This window comes from Charadrius vociferus, unplaced genomic scaffold (genome assembly GCF_000708025.1).
Source record: "Charadrius vociferus isolate BGI_N301 unplaced genomic scaffold, ASM70802v2 scaffold192, whole genome shotgun sequence".
Taxonomy (NCBI): Eukaryota; Metazoa; Chordata; class Aves; order Charadriiformes; family Charadriidae; genus Charadrius; species Charadrius vociferus.
Genome location: NW_009647437.1, coordinates 3,961,887 through 3,974,907, shown reverse-complemented (window position 1 = coordinate 3,974,907; position 13,021 = coordinate 3,961,887). Strand labels below are relative to the sequence as shown.

Below are 13,021 nucleotides of genomic sequence, written 5' to 3'. Positions count from 1 at the left end.
CTTCTTTGTCTATGACATAAACCTCTCTTACTCCTGGGACAAGCTTTGCCATCTGTGTTGAGTTTGACTATGGGGGTGGAGGACAGTGACATTCACCTGGAGCTGTGGCCATCTTGAGCTACCCGTTCACAGGCCGTGTCTCCCAGGAGAGCTGCCTGCCCCGAGCAAGCCCTTGGCAAACCGGGAACGTGCCATCCCCGCGCGGTCACTGGCCGTGCCCTGGCTTGCTCTGACCCTCTAGCCCAGATACCGCTAGTTCTGCTCTATCAGCAGGGAATGACAACTGTTCGCCTCCTGAGTGCTTTTTAACAATAACTGTTGTTTTGTGATGTTCAGTGCTCTGTAGAGTCCTCAACAACTGGCAAAATGAATCATTTTTAACTTGATTTGCTCATTTCATTCCACAGTGTCCCTTCCCCCTCCTCCCCTAAAACTGGCTTGATTTCTAAGGCCAGACTATAACAATTCTTGTTGGTACCGTAAAACTGGTTCTAAGGTCCCCCTTTTTTTAATTGTACTTTTATACCAGTAAAAGCATTACAGTGGACACACTGGTAATATCTTATTTAATTCAAGAACCAGCATATGGACTACCTCCCCTGAGGGGTTTTGCCTCTGTACTTGCAAGAAATAGGCCCCAAGAGTCATGGGACAAGAGTAAAGGGCCTGGAAAAAGTAAGTTAAGATAGCTGAGCAAAATTTCTAACTGGAAGTTAAGGCTAGGAAGTAATTTTCCAATTTTGAGTTCTAGTGGTTCTCGGTGTTAAACTCCTACTTACCCTAGAATCAGCTGTATATAATAGCATTCCAGAAAAAATAAAAAAAAATACCCTTGCCACAGAAATCTGTTTGTAACGTTACAAGCAGCTGACAGGGCAGGGCGGCGTGGGGATCGCAAGGGAAGCCGAAAGGGGGTGAGTGCAGGATAGGGGTGCCCAGGCTGTGCTTTGTCTCTCTGTCCTTTCCCAGCCCTTCCACAGCAGCTGTTTGCACTGGTGCTCCCAGTCAGGGAACTCCCTGCTTAACTCTCGCTTAGCCTGAAGTTTGCACCCTGTCTTCCATCGCCTTCGCAGCGGGGTATGATGGAAAGTGTTGCCTGGCAAAGTACATGTTAATAAAGAAAGTCATCCCCCAGCATGCAGCTGTAGCAGCACCTGTTTCAACAGTTCTGTATTCCTGAAGATAGGAGGGGCGGGTGAAGGTTTTTATCAATTTCTGTTGGGCCTTTGTCTATCTTCTGGTTTCCAGAGTGCTCCCACAATGGCAGGTGGAGCAGGACCAGGTGACTGCTAGTTAAGCATTGCCAGTGGCTTTTGTCTGATGCATAATACAAAAATCTCCGGCCCATCTCAGAGCTTATAATCTAATCGGTGCATGATTAATTATTAAAGCCATTTTGGCGCTGCTGTTAGAGACAGAAGTAGAATTTCAGCAAGCAGATCTGTTACGCTGTAGCTCTAGCAGGAAGAACTTGTCATTTTTACATCAAATATTTCTCATACAGTGATCGTTGAGTAGTGGAAGTGGCCAAATATTATTTTAATGAGGAATGCTCAGAATATCTGATGTCATATAGCATAAAATATTACTCAGCAGCAGCATGGGGCAGCATACTGTCATTTTGATCGTTTTTTTAATGGACGTAACTAAATACTGCCCCATATAATTGCTGCACTGTTTGTTATCGGAGCAAAAAAAGACTAATCGTGCATCACCCAGGTCTTAGTTTGGATGATGATGAGATGGAACGTAAGTTCTCCCTGCAACGTTACTGTCCTGCTCCACTTGAGGGTGATGCCCCGAGGTTGTGAGAGCGCTGTAGATCTCCCTTTTGGTGAGGCTGAACAATGTTAAATGCCTACAGAGGTGGAAAAGGTGAACAGCAGACTTCCGTGTGAAACGGAAAAAGGCCGCATGGTATTTTTTTTGCAAGAGAAAAGATTATGGGATGATTGGAGAATATACAGAAGGATTTGATGCCAGTAAACTTTTGCCGAAATCCTTGTTCCCATACAGAGACTGAAGCAGTCAGTATCTCTAAAGCTCAGCTACTGCAGACCCCAAGGGTATCATAAATTCATTTGTTGGTAAGTAAACGTTTTGTGCGGGGGGTGTTTTCAATATAGCAGCCACTACCCTGAAAACCGCACGCATCAGACTGATTATGTAGATACCCTGTTCAGCCTTGCTTCTGGTCTGCGCAAACACGACTGGTCAAACATGACTTAAAGAGCAATAGCAGAACTGATTCAGCTGCAAGGTTAGCTGCAATAAGAACTATTTTCGGCTTACAGAAACAGATCTTCCCTCTTTGGCATTGCGGATTTAAACTACATTGGGTTTGGTAGATTCAGAAAAGGTCAGCGCAGAGCAGAAGAAGGAACAGGCTCAGAGTAAAATCAAGGTTATCCAAACTCTGGATTAGCAAATACTAGTTTTACATTTAGCTGTTTCAAAACAGTAAGAAAAAAAAATAACCTACTTTGCAAAAATAATGAATGTTGAAAATGACCAGCAAGGTGCATTTATTCTGCCCACTGACAAAACATAAACACAGAATATGTAATATTTTACATTCTTCAGCATTTGTCTTCCAGGAATCCTAGTACGTTGCAGACTTTGAGATAATCCTCAAATCCTTGTGTGCCTGGAGACAGTTCATTCCATAATTATAAAAATATAACTTGTTTAACCTTTCTCTAAAGCAGGAGATGCTAGTCTGTATGAAATAAAGAATTGGATCAAAAAAAAATTTGTCTGATATGGCGTGGCTCATTCTAAAATGCAGATGTTATGGTTTTGACTAAGTTTTATGGTTTTGAAGCAGTTTTGAAAACCTATTTATATTCCATGCCACTAGTCTGGAAGGTCCTTGTTTTCCTGCGTGTCTGCAAAAGGGCATTTTTGTTTGTTACAATCCAGCACTGATTGAGATTCTCTGCCTCTAGAGAAGAGAAAACCCATGAAAACACTGCTATTTATACCTTAGCTTTTGTTACTCCTGATTTGTCAGAAGCTGGTTCACAACTTTAGTATAACTATTTTTATACAATGCTGCCCTGAGAAGCTTTTTAAGGAAAGTGCTTTGTAAGTGGAAACTATATTGTTCATCCGTCTTTCCAGCAAGTGGAGCATTTTTCAATCAATCATGTGTAGAATAATAGGATGCATTTCACTTATACAGTAAGATGACTTGCTCACCAAAAAAAATTGGAGGCCAAGAGGCCAAAAGCTACAGTTCATAGTGTCACAGCAGTTGTGCTGCCATGTTCCAGGGCAACCTTTTGCTCAGCCTTGGCCCTCCCAGCCTGTCCTCTTGGGCGAGAGTAATGGCAACCACGTAAGAACAGGAGAGGGGCTCTGGCTTCTGGACCCTGGCATTGTTACTCAACCTCAGAAAACCTTCCTTGGGTGATGCTTCAAGAAGTCACAGTCCCTGTACGCTCTGTGCATTACATGGATTCGTTCCATTAAATACATTGTAAGAGCATGTTACCAAGTCCTAAAAGGAATAATGTGTAGTATAGCAGTACAAGATAAACTTTAGGCATGCCTGTAATGATAAATTCTTCATTTAGTGAATAAATCAAAACATCAATCCAAAAGCTGTCAAAACTGCATTATAATGTAGAATCAACGATACTGCTTGCAGTGATGCTTATAGTCTCCAAGGAGCATTCACAGCAGTGCACAAACAAACGAAGCCTGAGGATTACACTGATTTAGTGCACTCTAAATGCATGGCGATGCAGACATGCCCAACTCTGTCGGAGGAATTGGGCCTTGGAGAATTCCTGTTGTATTTATAGCACTCCATAACCGTGTGATACTGGATTACGCTAAGGATGTTATCACTCTCTGTCACATCTGCTCAACATGCCTTTCTGTACCCCTGCCTACGCTGTACCCGAGCTACAAATTAGCCCTACGTAACACAAAAATATCTGCCAGCGAAGACGCTCACTAGCTGTTCCTTAGAAGTGGGGAAAGCCTATGTCTCCCTACAAGAATCCCTGGGCTGTGCTTTGATGAAAGGTTACTAGTGGAACCGGAGAAACATTTCCAGCCTTCGGGATATATTCAGACACTCTTGTGCCAAGAGGGCCTATGTCTCAGCTAAGAGATAATTTCAGCTGAAATGCTCAGGGAGTAAAATATCCCTTGGTAACAGTGGTTGAATCAGTTATACAGCTCTTTTTTTGGTCTTTATTTTTATGATTTCCTTCTCTCTGAAATAGCCCATGTTTATCCTCTATGTGATGGAGAATGGTTTATTTCTGGAAATGTTACTGGCTGTTTTTTTGACTTTTGCATTTAATTGCCTCTGAAATACTTCTTTTTTTTTTATTATTTTTGGGGAGTTTAATATACCCCCCCTTCATTTTTCCTTATGTTTCACTGGAGGAAACTGTTCCAACTGTTTGGCAGTTTCAATTAAGACAGTCTTTAAATTAAACTAACTCTAGTATCTCGAAACTCTCCTGAAATTAATCTAATTTGACTATCTTCAAACTATTTCCTAAGCTCAAGGCCTAACAAGGGTGACTACTCCCGTGGTGTCCAGGGCTGCTGGTCCTGTGTGGAAGGATTGCCGTCCTTGTAGAGCACCCCACAGATTCAGGTGGGGCTCTGTGTGGCTGTGCTAACAGGAGGAGACCTGCGGACACAAACCTCTAAACCTTGAAACATTTGAAAATTACAAAGAGATTTTCCACTGGCACAGTTATTCCTATATCTGTGCATGAAGTTTTGAACCAGAACACAATGATAAAAAGTGGAATGTGGAACTACCAAATTTTGCAATAAAAAACAGATGAACTTGAAACAAATAACAGGGCTTGCCTTTTTAGGTCTAAGTTAGGCTTTTGGTGTAGAGAGCACTTCAAAGCTACCTGGGTTGAAGATAAAGGAGAAGTACTAGGAGAAGTCCACTGTGCCCCAGACCCTTAGGGTCTGGATCCACAACTGCATTACTGTGCTTAATCTGTGCTCTGGTAACTGAGTGTTTCTGCAGTCTTGTCACGAAGACAAGCTAGAACACGTTACCCTAAGCCAAAGGAAAATATATAGAGAGAATACATGGTAGTGGAGCTCATCTGTTGCTTTCTTCTTCCCCCCTGCCTTCCCCAAACACGCACCGATGCTGTCTGATGTTGTCTGCACACTCCAGACCAAGTCATGGGGAACTGTTGGGCCGCTGCCCCACCACACGCTCCTTCCTCCCAGCCATGTGCAGAATGGTTGTATTCACCCACTGTTTAACAACGGCGGGAGGTGTAAGCTAACACATTTTAATTTGCATTCCCCGTAGGTTGACAGCGCACTCTTAATTCCAGTGATTCAGACTGCAGTTTCATAATAGGCTTAAGCCAATCCATGGTTATGTTATTGCTGAAAGGTTCGGTCCCCACTCATGTTTTTATCCTTGTCTCATGTTCCCACACCCTCTCCTACATCAGATCTAGCACTCGTGTGGCCACGCAGTCAGGCAGATCAGTTCTCTGATCCATCTGAAGACTGAGCCAGCCAACACTCACCAAGAAACACTAGTTTCCACCCAGATCAGCAAGTGTCTGTATTACCACATGATAGCTCGTCCGTCCAATGCAAAGGAGAGAGAGGTTAGAAACACTCCTTTCAGCAGCAGCATGATCTTGGATCAGCTTAAGCCAACTGTGAAACCTCACCCTCGGTCAACACCAGGCAATTCATTAACTCAGTTGTGTGTCCAAGACCTAATACTCTGGCTCCTTGTTCACACAGGGAAAGCCGCCCGTTCCACTCTTCCCCCTGTACCCTGTGGGCTCAGACCGGAGGAATGCGGGAACGATCACGCTTCCTTTCTGTATCTTTTCCAGACTGTTCTGGGAAGCCGTGGGAAGGAGCAATCCCTGACTTTCTTGCGTTTATGTTGCATCGTACTTGCATAGCCATGCACGGGGAAAGCTTCTTGCTCACTTACTCAAGCTGAACAAGGGCAGCATGTCATCTGGTCCTTCACATGTCTTGAGAACTTAGAGGTAACTAAACTACACCCACTGTAGACTATCAGTTGGGAAACATCAAAACCAAAGCACACCACACAATGCTTCACATCAGCCATCAGGAATTTTTACCCACTTCCTGACAGATTTCCTGATGGTTCATTAACAGTGATTAATCAGCCTGACCGTTAACCCCCTGCATTCCTGAGAGATTAATCTTGATACAAGGCCTCCTGCATGCATTTTCTTTCCTTTCTGAAACATCCTACTACATTGTTATTCACTGTTTCTGAAAAGATCAGCGACAAGCATTACAGATGCATGAATTCCCCTGAAAAGTTATCTGGTTTGTGGTGAATGTTGGAAATAAAACATACGACATTCACAACTCTGCAATTTTTAATTTGTATGTCATCTAAAAAGCACAGCTGAAAGTATCTAGAGATCTGGCAATACCACACAGTCCTGCTTTACACTTCAAAGCCCCATTACAGCATCTGTTTTGAAGGCAGGTAATAGTGCTCTCATTTCACATGACGGGAAATGAACCCAACTTAAGATCAAGAATGTTAAGAACACCCACTTTGAGACATCTGTGGGTTGAATCCAGAGCTCCTGATCTTGCCCAGACTTTAACGGGAGTCACATGAGCTACCCATCCTTCGAAGATGAGGCACAACTTGGGAACCCCAAAATCGAGGTATCCAAAATTAGTAAGTGGACCTCCACGAGTTGCCCACAGCCCTGCTCTCAGTCAGGATCAGAACAGAGGAGCTTCTGCCTCGCTGTTTACAAAAAAAATACTGCAAGATGTCTGTGAGGTGGTTGCTTTCTCTTAGTGCACGCTGACGAAATCTGGGAGGCAGCACAGGAGAGCTTCGTTCTGCCAGGTAATAATATTCCAGTATGCCACTCAGCACCAGGGAAGAAAGTTATTCTGCATTACAGACTAGCCAACAGAAAGCCAACAAAGTATTCACCCACAGGGAGCACTCTGTTTTCTGAATCATTGAAACAATTCAGTGTGATGATGCTCATATAAACTCCTTTCAACTCCAGAGAGCATTAATGAGAGGTGATGAATTTATTTCTTTCTTACACAATGGAGTAAGAAGACTGAACCAGGAACTCCACACGTCATTCTGAAAACAACAGATCCATGTTGCTGAACCTGTGAGATTCCTGTCAACCAAACAATTCACCACTACTCTGATTCCTATGCTACCAGAGCAATAGATACTTTGGCAAAGAATATTTCAATTTAGGATACACTTCTGCATAAATTTTCAGTTTAAGCTTCAGTTAGCTTATGCCTTGGTACCTGCTTCTTCCCTGGTTTCACACTTGAGCTGTGATCTGTGACCTCCTTTCATTTGATCTGAAAGTTCATACCTCACAGAGAAACTCAAAACCAGCAGAGGAAACCCTCCACATTTGTTTTTTTTTGCTGGAGTGCATATAGAAAACTTACAAAACCCAGTACTGGAAAACTCTCATTACACTTCAGCTCAACGCAAAACTCTCCACTGGCACTCTTGCAAAGAACACCATATATACTAAGATGGGTCAACAACGGGGGAGTGTGCAGACATCGCCACTAACAGAAATAAGACAGGCTTTGAGTCGAACATGCTATAGGAGCTGTATCTACCTTTCCCAAAGTTTGAACTTGTATGGAATCAGTCGTGGTTGAAGCTCGTCACTAAATATAGCAGCTCCTCAGAAGCCTGGTTTGTACTTCTCAAACTGGTTTATCAAGCCTCAACAACACGCAGCTACTCTCCTACTCTAATCAAAAGCTTCACTTATCTCACTTCCTTGAGAAGTACTTCGCTCCCTTCATTATTCATGTCACACTCATGCCAACTTGTAATTTCTTCCTAACAAAGCTCACGGTTATGTGTTAATTCACAAATTTCATTTAATGAACCAATGAAACTAGAGCCCAAGCCCTGCCCAGAATACATCACGTTATTCTGATAGTACGCTGCAAATACTGGCAGTGGGTTTCCCTTCCAAACAATGAGCTCCCCAACCAGGAGAGAACTGGCCAAATTGTCACCAACTGTGTTACCCAGTATCACATCAGGGGCTGACATGGCTTCACGACCCCGTAATCTAACAGCCAAGTCAGAAGGGGGAAATCTCCTTGCTGGGCAATTTTACTAGTCACATGTGTTTTTTCCCTCTCAGACTGAAAATGCCAAAAGACTCTTAGTGATCCCATCTAATCTGATGAGATGCACTCAGAATGACACAACTGCCATCTCGCCTGGAATTGATCAAAAAACCATTCTTTTTTTGCACGAAAGCTCCATATGCTCGAGTGCCTCTTTCAAAACCACAGTATCTAGCCTTTGTTGGCTGGCCACTGCTCCCGCCTACCTCTGAACTACATATCCTGGAGGGAAAAAAAAACCCAACCAAACATCAAACTTCAGGAGGTTTTTTTTTTTTTGTCTGAGCTCACTCTAGCATTGTCCTCTTGCCAGCTCCCTGCATTCTTTTTCCTACTGAGTTTGTCTAATCTTTTTGATGAGTACTCGAGTTGTAGCTCCTCTCTCTGAGTTCAGCAAGATATGACCTACAAGCCAGAACTGCTGCTCTGCTCTAGAATATTGTTCTCTGCTACTCACCCATTCTGTTGTCCCTAACTTGTGGGGTGGCTGTGCAGCAAACAGGGCTCCTGCACCTCGCTCATTGTCCTCAGCAGTAGGTGAGCACCAAGGCACTGCTGCTGACAGAAAGGCATGCTCTGTGGGAGTCCCTGTAAAATGGATCTTTCCAGCAAACGTACTACCTGCTTAATGATTATAGTAACAAAATCACAGACACCAGTAATGAGGGACAAGCTTCTAGAGACATTCCTTACCTTTTCCCTGTATTTCTGTTTCGATTTGTGCCTTGAAAGGAATAAAACCAATACTCCTTATAGCCATATGGACAGTTGACAAACATTACCGCCAGAATTTGGGAATCTGCTTTTCTACAGCTGAGTTATTCTAGAATAGCTGGTTTTATATCTGTATGTCTATTTCAACACAGACACAAACCAAAACCCAGAGAAAAGAGACAAAATCATTACGCTCAACTGCAAACTGACCACTAAAGGCATTCCTATAGGTTACTGCCATCAATCACCAGAACTTACAATTTTAGCTTCCTTCAATTTGTCTAGTTGAAGCTGTAAAATATAGTCTGACCATGGGACAGTCTACTAAAGATTAACTCCTTTATTCTTGATGACAAGATATAAAACTTCTGGCATTTTCTGTGGTTAGAACTTGCAAAAGCAAGAAGCCTGATTTCCCCACTATTCTCATTTCTCTGTTCTTGTTCTTTTGAAAACCTAATTATGCAACATCACCGATCCAATGCAAACCTTTCTGGTTTCTGTAGTGACCAAAATTACTTGGCCATGAAAACTCTGTTGGGGGAAATCAGGTCTTAGTTCAATATCAACATTACTGCAATCGGCATTTCTGGGTAACTAAGGAGGCAAGGGGCTCAGGAGCCAGGTTTGGCTTCTCTCTCACCATAGCCAGAACTGATGTGAACAAACTTGAGAAGAGTAGGTTGCATTCCACAACAGCCAGGATGATACCTGGTTCTGCAGAGACTAGCTTCAAAGAAGAAAAGGAGGCATATGACATTTGTAAACTAACTATGAATGCATGAAGTAAAAAATTATGAGGGATTTGGCGAAGAATATGCTGCACTATTACATAGCGGATCACATTTTCAACTTCCTACGGCTCAGGCCAGAAAAAGATACTTGGGAAGGTGATGCTCTGGATGTGCCAGAAGAGCCAGCTTCCAATAGCTATTTTTAACTGCAGGAATTTAATTAGAAAGGATGGCTGCACACAGTTGGTCTTCCTTCCTCTCCATCCTTTGTGCAACTCAGATACTCTAGAGTGCTATGCACCATTACAAATGACGCTGTCTTGTGTGCATGCATTGGCGGCCCAATATCTGCTCCCAACACAGGGTGAGCTACATAATGGGGCTGAATATCCTCTTGGTGGAGACCCTGTGCTGGCTTCATCATAAAGACAAGGGGAGGAGAGGAAATCAGGAAAAGGGATGCAGCACGTTCTGCTGCAATGATTTTCACTTGCCTTGCAAGCCATAGGTAGTTCACAAGAAGCAATAAAAGGGTCATTTTCTATTCTGCTCTCAACCCGTATAAATTATACCACTGGCTCATTTACTAAAGCATCCCAGAAGTCAGACAGCACAAACACAACTTCAAGATATTTCTGACCTCAGCTTCCCCAGACCTCATCAGAATGTAAAGTCACGCCCAGGTGTTGGATGCTGCGTCCTTCACGTGTTCTCGCTCCCAAACAAAACATTTGAGCTGATGCATAAATGCTACCAGCATCCCTACTTTTTTCTGTCCAGGCCAATCAAGCGGGTTCACTTCCAAACTGGAATATTTCTCAATATGACAGTAGTGGAGCCAAAGCACCTGTCCTCATAGCATGTGTCCACAAACCCCTTAACAGCCTCTTGAAGAAGAATCCAATGCAAAGCAACTCTGCACTGCTATGTACTTTCTTATTTACGTAGACATCTGCAATGATGTCCAGTTCTAAAAATGAGACAGCTCATATCCTGACTACATTTTTCCTCCAGTCCTAATTCTCTTTGAAGAGAAGCACAGAGAAGAAGTTATGGTTTTATCATGGGAAGCAGGTTCACTTGCCACTGACAATCCAGTCCCTGTGTGCTTTTGTTCCCCATATGAAAAACAGCGGTAAGAATAGTACGTTACCTCGTATTGTGAGTACAGGAGTAGTAAATAATGTAAGGTGCGTAGCAACTTTATGTATATGTATACATGTATATGAAACAAAGCTGTTAGACGCAATGGGACAAAATGTCATGACCTGACACTAATGGTGTGTAGCAAAACCAAACAGTTCTTGGTATCACTGAAGTAACTGAGACAGAAATTCAGTTTTACTATGAGGTTTTTGTTGCCTGGCACTCTACCATCTTAGAAGGGGCTTAGAAAACTAAATATTGGTTTTAATCTTCTTTTTATTCTACATCTTCATTAAGTACCCCCTTGTAATTTAATGCAATTTGTGGCGAATGCTAATACTGCTTTGGGCCACTTCTCCCTGTCAAATTATGCATTTCCATCTGGAAAGGAACCGCACAGGACTGTAGGCTCCCTTCCACTTAGAGTCAGGAATGGAGAGGGATTTAATTAGATGGTCCATGGTTGAGAAAAGGACTAGAGCAAAGCCTGGGTGGTCTGTGGAATCTTCCACTGGAAAACAACGCTGCAAATTGTTCTGTACAAGCCTGCTTCTGTTTGCTCATTTTGTTTACATTGTTTGTTCCTACAGATTAAAATAGACAGTTACTAGGCAGATAAACAGTGTTTCCTTCCATAACAATGTTGTCTAGAAGTTAAGAGAGTAGCATGGGACAGTATATGCCTGTGCTTCATGTTTGGCTACATCACTCCAACTCCCTGTGTAACCTGGAGCGGGATATTTCTAGCTAGCCCTTCAGAGCACCTGATCGCTAACATTTTTGTTCCGTTTTTCCTATCTGTAGAATGGGGATAGTATAGCTTTCTGCTCTCAAAGGGGAAAGAGGGCGCATCCAGTTTGCTCCACCTTTTCTCAGTTAACTGCCAATGCAGAGGGACGCCACTCTTGGAATTCCTCTCATCACTGGATACCTGTACACCTTTAGGCCACTGACCAAACCTTCAAAGACACTGAAGTGTCTTTAGAAGGTCTGAATCAGAAGCAGAAACTTGTGTTGAGCCAAGCAATTCCCTTCTACACTTAACTGTGAGTCAACTCAAATGCAGTGATTTCAGTCATGTGCCCTTTCACAGTTCAGCTGAACTTCAGAACATAATAGATGCAGCTTTAAATAGATTTACAGTGCCGATTGCTGATTGGAGTGTCTGGCAGATTAACTTATTCCTCGTGGTTTTTCTGTTCCAAAATTCAATGGATTCCATATTTGTAAAAGTGGGAATGCAGAAGGCTAAGTCAGAAAGTGGGCTATGACTGGAACCAAACTTATTTATTAACCTATTTTGGTTGCATGTTAAAGAAAGGAAGCTATTATGCTGTCGGTTTGCGGGATGTTAAATGGGAGCTCTGGGCATAATTACTCTGTGTTGGTGTGTGAATAAACCCCAGTGATAGATAAGCTGCTTGCCTGATAGTAACTCTTTCTCTTTCCTTGAAAGATGACGAAAAAGAAAAAAAGGAAAAGGAAAAGGAAAAGGAAAAGGAAAAGGAAAAGGAAAAGGAAAAGGAAAAGGAAAAGGAAAAGGAAAAGGAAAAGGAAAAGGAAAAGGAAAAGGAAAAGGAAAAGGAAAAGGAAAAGGAAAAGGAAAAGGAAAAGGAAAAGGAAAAGGAAAAGGAAAAGGAAAAGGAAAAGGAAAAGGAAAAGGAAAAGGAAAAGGAAAAGGAAAAGGAAAAGGAAAAGGAAAAGGAAAAGGAAAAGGAAAAGGAAAAGGAAAAGGAAAAGGAAAAGGAAAAGGAAAAGGAAAAGGAAAAGGAAAAGGAAAAGGAAAAAAAGAAAAAGACCTTGCCCTTTGTGGTCACTTTACTCCTTCTTGCTACATCCTTGGGTAGGAAAAGGTTAAACACTCAACAACATTTTTCTCTTCTTAGCAAGTCAGAGAACTGTACATCAGACACATTGTCTGCCAAATGCTTCATTTACTACCAGCTGCATTTTTACTTTGTTGAGAGATAGCTGAAATAAAATCACTGTTCTTTGTGCAAACAGCATGCTAAATAATGTACGGCTACAAGATTATTAAATAGCAAAGGCATTTGATAATATTAGAGTCAACCACAAGTCCCACTTCTGCTGATGCACAGAATTTTGAGTAATTAGTCATTGCACAGAGTGTTGTATTTATATCCCCTTGAGCCTCAGACGTTAGGCCACAAAGTCAGGAGACAAAGAATTGCTGTTATTAGGAGGACTGTTTTGGATTTATTTATATTCTAAGGCTTTATTTCAGTGTCCACTTCACTCCTCTG

The 13,021-nt window shown here is 42.4% G+C and overlaps 1 protein-coding gene across 1 annotated transcript in view; it reads right to left on the bottom strand.

The window, feature by feature from the left end:
- Positions 1 to 13,021, bottom strand: part of RBKS (ribokinase) — a 50,526-nt gene that overhangs the window by 811 nt on the left and 36,694 nt on the right. The gene's annotated exons all lie outside the window — the stretch shown is intronic.